This window comes from Peromyscus eremicus, chromosome 23, assembly GCF_949786415.1.
Source record: "Peromyscus eremicus chromosome 23, PerEre_H2_v1, whole genome shotgun sequence".
Taxonomy (NCBI): Eukaryota; Metazoa; Chordata; class Mammalia; order Rodentia; family Cricetidae; genus Peromyscus; species Peromyscus eremicus.
The window spans coordinates 13,079,686-13,085,685 of record NC_081438.1 but is presented as its reverse complement, the minus strand read 5'-3'; positions in this window follow the sequence as shown (position 1 = coordinate 13,085,685).

Sequence of the window (6,000 nt, the reverse complement as noted above, 5' to 3'; positions counted from 1 at the left end):
ACTCTGCCTGTAGCACACCTTCATCGTCAAGGCCTGGGGTCTGGTGGCTGCCACCTTCTCCCACAGGCTGTCACTCCTTCATTCATCAGGCAAGAAGAGGGCAGCAGCTGGGCTCCAAACCTGGCGCTGCTGGCCGAGAGCCGAAAGCCCAGCATTTAGCCTGACTTCCCTGCTTTGAAGGATTTAACCCTTCCTCCTCACAATCCCATCCCTTGACTTTTGTAATGGCGAATTTAAAAGGCGATCTTCTGTGTGTGTGTGGTGCGCGTGTGTATGCGCACCTCGGAGGCCAGAGGTGGATGTCCTCTGTCTCGGTGGATCTCTCTCCTCTTCATTCACTGTGGCAGGGTCTCTCCCTGAACCCCGAGTTTGTGATTTGGCTAGTCTAGCTCGTTCGCTCGCCCCGGGGGAATCTAGCCTCTGCCTCGCAAACGCTGGAATTTCAGGTGGTCCGCCACACCAGCATGGCTTTTATGTGGGCACTGGAAATCCAAACTCTGGCCCTTGTACTCACAAGGCAAGTAAGTACCTTGCCAGCCATGCCATCTGCCCAGCCTGGGAAATTAAAAATTTTAATTAGGGCTAATACATTAGGTGTACACAGAAGTGGCTACGAGTCAAATCCTCATCACAGTCACAAAGCTTTAGCACCATATGAACCCCCACCCCGCCCCCCTCCGCCCCCACTGGTACTAGGGATGGATGTGTGTTTTACCAATGAGTCCTGTCCTCTGCCTCGAGACAAGGTCTCTCAGGCTGGCATGGATTCTCGCCACCCACCCATCCCCCATCCCCCATCCTCCCATTCCCGGTCTTTCCCTCTCTCCCTGTCTCACTCTAAACCTGTGGTGTGCAAGCCTTTTAATCCCAGCACTCGAGTGAGTTCCAGGAGGCCAGCCTGGTCTACAGAGCTAGTTCCAGGACAGCCAGAGCTACACAAAGAAACCCTGGTTTGAAAAACTAAAATAATACAATTTGTGGACATGAATGTGAGCGTGTACTTGGCAAGATTCCTTGTGCAGACGGCAGAGGACAGCGAGTGGGAGTTGGTCCCCTCCTTCCACCATGCGGGTCCAAGGGATAGCGCTCAGGTCATCAGGCTTGGTGGTAACCACTCGCACCTGCTGAGCCAGCTTGCTGGCCCTGGCCTGAAACTCTTCGGTCTCCCTGAGTGTGCAGATTATAGGCCTGCGCTAACCTGCCAAGCCTCCCGTTTATTTACAGTATGAAATACATCAAGAGATGGTTCAGTGGTTAAGAGCACTGACTGCTCTTCCAGAGGCCCTGAGTTCAACTTCCAGCAACCACATGGTGGCTCACAACCATCTACAGTGGGATCTGATAGCCTCTTCTGGTGTACATGCAGATAAAGCGCTCATAGACATAAAATAAATTGTAGCCAGGTGGTGGTGGTGCATGCCTTTAATCCCAGCACTCAGGAGGCAGAGCCAGGAGGATCTCTGTGAGTTCGAGGCCAGCCTAGCCTACTGAGCGAGATCCAGGACAGGCTCCAAAGCTACACAGAGAAACCTGGTCTTGAAAAAAAAACAAACAACAACAACAAAAAAAACCAAAAAAAAAAAAAAAAAAAAAAAACCAAAAAAAAAAAAAAACAAAAAAAAAACCCACCCCCCAAAAAAAAAGGAAAAAATACACATCATAACATAAAAGGTAGTTTTAACCATTATAAGCACGTACCACTACACCTTGCTTAATCTTTTCTTTCCTTTCCTATTTTCTTTATTTAGGTTTTTTTTTGTTTGTTTGTTTTTGAGACTGGGTTTCTCTGTATAGTTTTGGAGCCTGTCCTGGATCTCACTCTGTAGACCAGGCTGGCCTTGAACTCACAGAGATCTACCTGGCTCTGCCTCCTGAGTGCTGGGACTGAAGGCATGCACCATCACCACCAGAGTTATTAAAGATGGCTGTGAGTTGATATGTAGGATCTGAGAAGAGAACTCCATCCTCTATCAGTGTAACAAGTGCTCTGAACTGCTGAACCATCTCTCCAACCTTCATTTATTATTTATAAGTTGTGTGTGTGTGTGTGTGTGTGTGTGTGTGTGTGTGTGTGTGTGTGTACTTGGACATTAGTGTGGATGCCTGTGGAGGCCAGAAGGGGGCACTGGAACCTTGGAGCTGGAGTTATAAATTGTGTGTGTGTGTATTTGTGTGTGTACTTGAACATGAGTGTAGATGCCTGTGGAGGCCAGCAGAGGGCACTGGAACCTTGGAGCTGGAGTTACAGCTGGTTGTGAGCCGCCTGATGTGGATGCCAGGAACTGACTTCAGGTTGTCTGCAAGAATAGTAAGTGCACTTCACTGTCTAGCCATCTCTCCACCTTTTTAAATGAAAACGAAAAGTAGAGGGTAGGGGTTGGGGTATTACTGACGGGTAGAGGGTACGCTTGATATGGGTTAAATCCACTGTACCACGAAAGAGGAAGAATGAAGTCCCAACAACAACAAAATGGGTGTCGTAGCATATTACTGTAATCCCAGTCCCTGGGAGGCAGAGACAGGAGGATTGCCACAAGCTTGAAGTCAGACAGGTCTACATAGCAAGTTCTAGGTCAGTCTATGTTACAAAAGAGACCCTTTCTCAACAAAAACAACAAAACACAACATAAACAAAATCAGACTATCTTTAATAGTTGGAGATCACTTCAGACCCCATTTGTGAGAGCTCAGTCCCCGAGCTGATGTGTGTACTGAGCTGATGCCAGTACTGAGTCCCAGGCTGTTTTACCCGTGTTTCTAAAAGACCCACTGCAAACCAGGGTTCTATTTATTTATTTATTTAGAAATTTTTTTCATTCATCTTATACACTAATCAGAGATCCCCCTCTTCCCTCCTCCTGCCCCCCCCCCCAGCCTTCCCCTTCCATCCCGCCGCCCCCCTCCCCAAGCCAGGGTTCTTACACCTCTCTTAATTCACGGAAGCTTGCCAGCATTCACCATTTGGTTACCAAGGGCACGACCAAGAACATAGATGTAGAGCATTCCAAAGAAGGCTGCTGAGACTGTGAAACCAAGAGCCCGCCATGACCAAAGGAAGACATTCTCCACAGGGTGACATTCACTCCATAGCGCTCTATTTTCCTAAAGATGAGGTAGGCAAGCAAATCAATGTTTGAAAGTTAAAACAATGAAACAGGACAAAGAATACAGATGAAGAGACTGACCTCTTCTTTTTTTGTTTGGTTTTTTGTTTTGTTTTGTTTTCCGACACAGGGTTTCTCTGTGTAGCCCTGGCTGTCCTGGACCTCATTTACAGGCCAGGCTGGCCTCTCACTCAAGAGATCCACCTGCCTCTGCCTCCTGAGTGCTGGGATTAAAGGTGTGGACCACCACCGCCTAGCCTGGGTACTACTTTCTAGTAACTTCATTTGGGGCTTTGTTTTGTGATGCTGGGGATGGATCCTAGTGTCTTGAACATGCTAAACAAGCAGCTGTATCCCCTCCTTAGGCCCCTCCTGGGTTTTTAACGGTGATTTTTTTTTTTTTTTTTTTTTTTGCATACCCACGATTGATTAAATCACTTGTCATTGGTGATCAACTTTACCTTCAGCACACTGTCCCTGGTCCCGGTCCCCGGTCCTGAGGTAGCAGGTGGGACTGAAAGTTCCCACCCTTTAATGTTGCTTTAGAGATTCTGGTCACCTAGCTCCCATTTCTGAAGCTACCAGGAGGCTGCCAGGCAGTGTTCAGCTCATTAGCATATAAAAAGACAAATCACTTTGGAGATTCAAAAGCTTTTTGAAGTTGTAAGCCAGGAAACTGGGATGAAGATCACACATATTTCAAAATATCACAAGTGCTAAGCTTAAAAAATTAGAATATAAACATATGCGTATGGTCTAAAAATAATTTATCTCCATCAATCTAAGAAAGAAAATATTAATGGTTTGCAATAGCCCCAAGGGTGGAAACACAAAAGATGTCCATCAGCGGATGAATAAGAAAGTAAAATGGGGTGTATTGCTGGCCGTGGAATAATTGACAGAAGGCAAAGGGCCATGCCTGTCATCTCAGCACTCGAGAAGACAACGTAGAAGTATAACTATAAATTTAAAGCTATCCTGAGCTACAGAGTAAGTTCAAGGCTAGCCTGGGCTATGTAGTAAAGCAAGAGAGGAAGACGGTCTCAGAAACGGAAACAACAAACAAAAACACAACAACAACAAAACCCCAAACAACAGCAAAACCACCAAACAAGTCAATGGAATATTCAGCCTCAAAAGGAATACCAGCACTTGGGAGACCATGGCAGGAGGATAGAAGTCTCAGCTATGCATTAAGACTATACTGGAGCTGGAGAGTGCTCAGTAGTTAAGAGCACTGGCTGCTCTACCAGAGGACCTGGGTTTCGTTCCCAGCACCCACATGGCGGCTCCCAACTGCCTGTAACTCCAGTTCCAGGAGACCCGACATCCTCACATAGACATACATGTAGGCAAAATACCAATGCACATAAAATAAAAAGCTTATGATTATATATTAAATTGCTCTCAAAAAGAAGCAGATTTGACAGATGTTACAACTAGATGAATCTTGAAGATAGGGTAAGTAAAATAAGCCAGACACAAAAAGATACAGTATGGTTCTTGTCGTCTCCAAACTAGTCAAATTTAGAGACAGAATGATGGGTACCACTAGGGATGTGGAAAGGAAGAATTGGGGATAGTTTTTGATGGCTATGGAGGTCGGGTACTGGGGCAAGCCTTTCTTTAGGAACCAGGAGGTGAATTCTGTCTTAAAATGCCTCTGTAAATAGGGACTTAATACCTTCCCATTGATTTACTCTCCTTCCATGCTTCATTCCCCTTTCATTCACTTTGGAACCAAAAAGCCTATGTTGTACAGCATAAGCTTATCAGCTTCTCCTCTCCCTCCTTTTTTGAGGTAGTCTCACGTAGCCAAGGCTGGCCTTGAACTCTGGATCTTCCTACCACCATATCTAGCATTCTGTCTGTTTTCTGTGGAATCCAAACTAAGATATGCTGGGCAGTCCACACACTCTCCCACTGATGAGCATTTGACCTGGTTCCTATTTTCTTGGGAGTGTAGTGGAACTACAGTGCACCCTTGTTGCTTACTAGGGTTTCTCCAGAATGTGCTGAGCAGTAAGCCTGCTAGAGCCTAAGCTACATAGACTTCCAGCTTCACCGGCCATCACTCAGTTCCCTACAGCTAGGCCTGACGGGCCCTCTTTCTCCTCTCCTAGCACAAGTTTGTCTGCTGTGGAGGGCACTTCCCCAACACAGCTTAGCTAAGCTTCTCTCTCCCTCAGAGTCCAGCTCTCCACATCAATTCCTTAGAAGTTTTCCCTCACTTTGACCCAACCACAGACTGGGTCAGTCTTCCCTAGGCTATGTACCTGTAAAAAGCATAACAGCATGCTGATAGTGATTGCCAAGCATTTGAGAGGAATCAGCTTGATCCTCAATGCTTGGGCACATACACACACACACACACACACACACACACACACACACACACACACCCCTTTGCAGTATTTACAGTTTGCAACGTTCCATGGATCTCGGCAACTATTAAGACAGACTGTCTCCCAGACTACATTGTAAATTCCTGAAAGCAGGAACCACATAGGAGGCAATTGATAACTGTAGGGCATTCTCCATTGTAACTCATTTGAACTGTAACTTTTCTAGCTAGCATCTCTATCACGACCACCACAGGGTCTTACTATGGTAAGACACAGGTTAGCCTGGGACTTGCTACATAGATCAAGCAGGCCTCAAAGTCACAGCGATCCACCGGCCTCCGCCTCCAGAGTGCTAGGATTGAAGGTGTGAGAGCCACCATGCTTGACACTGGCATGCTTTTAATTTTTTAAAAAAAGATTGTATGTGTAAAAATGTTCTGCCTGAAGTGTAATAGTCCTATTAAGAGTTTGCTTTTGGGGCTGGAGAGATGGCTCAGCGGTTAAGAGCACTGGCTGTTCTTCCAAAGGTCCTGAGTTCAATTCCCATATGG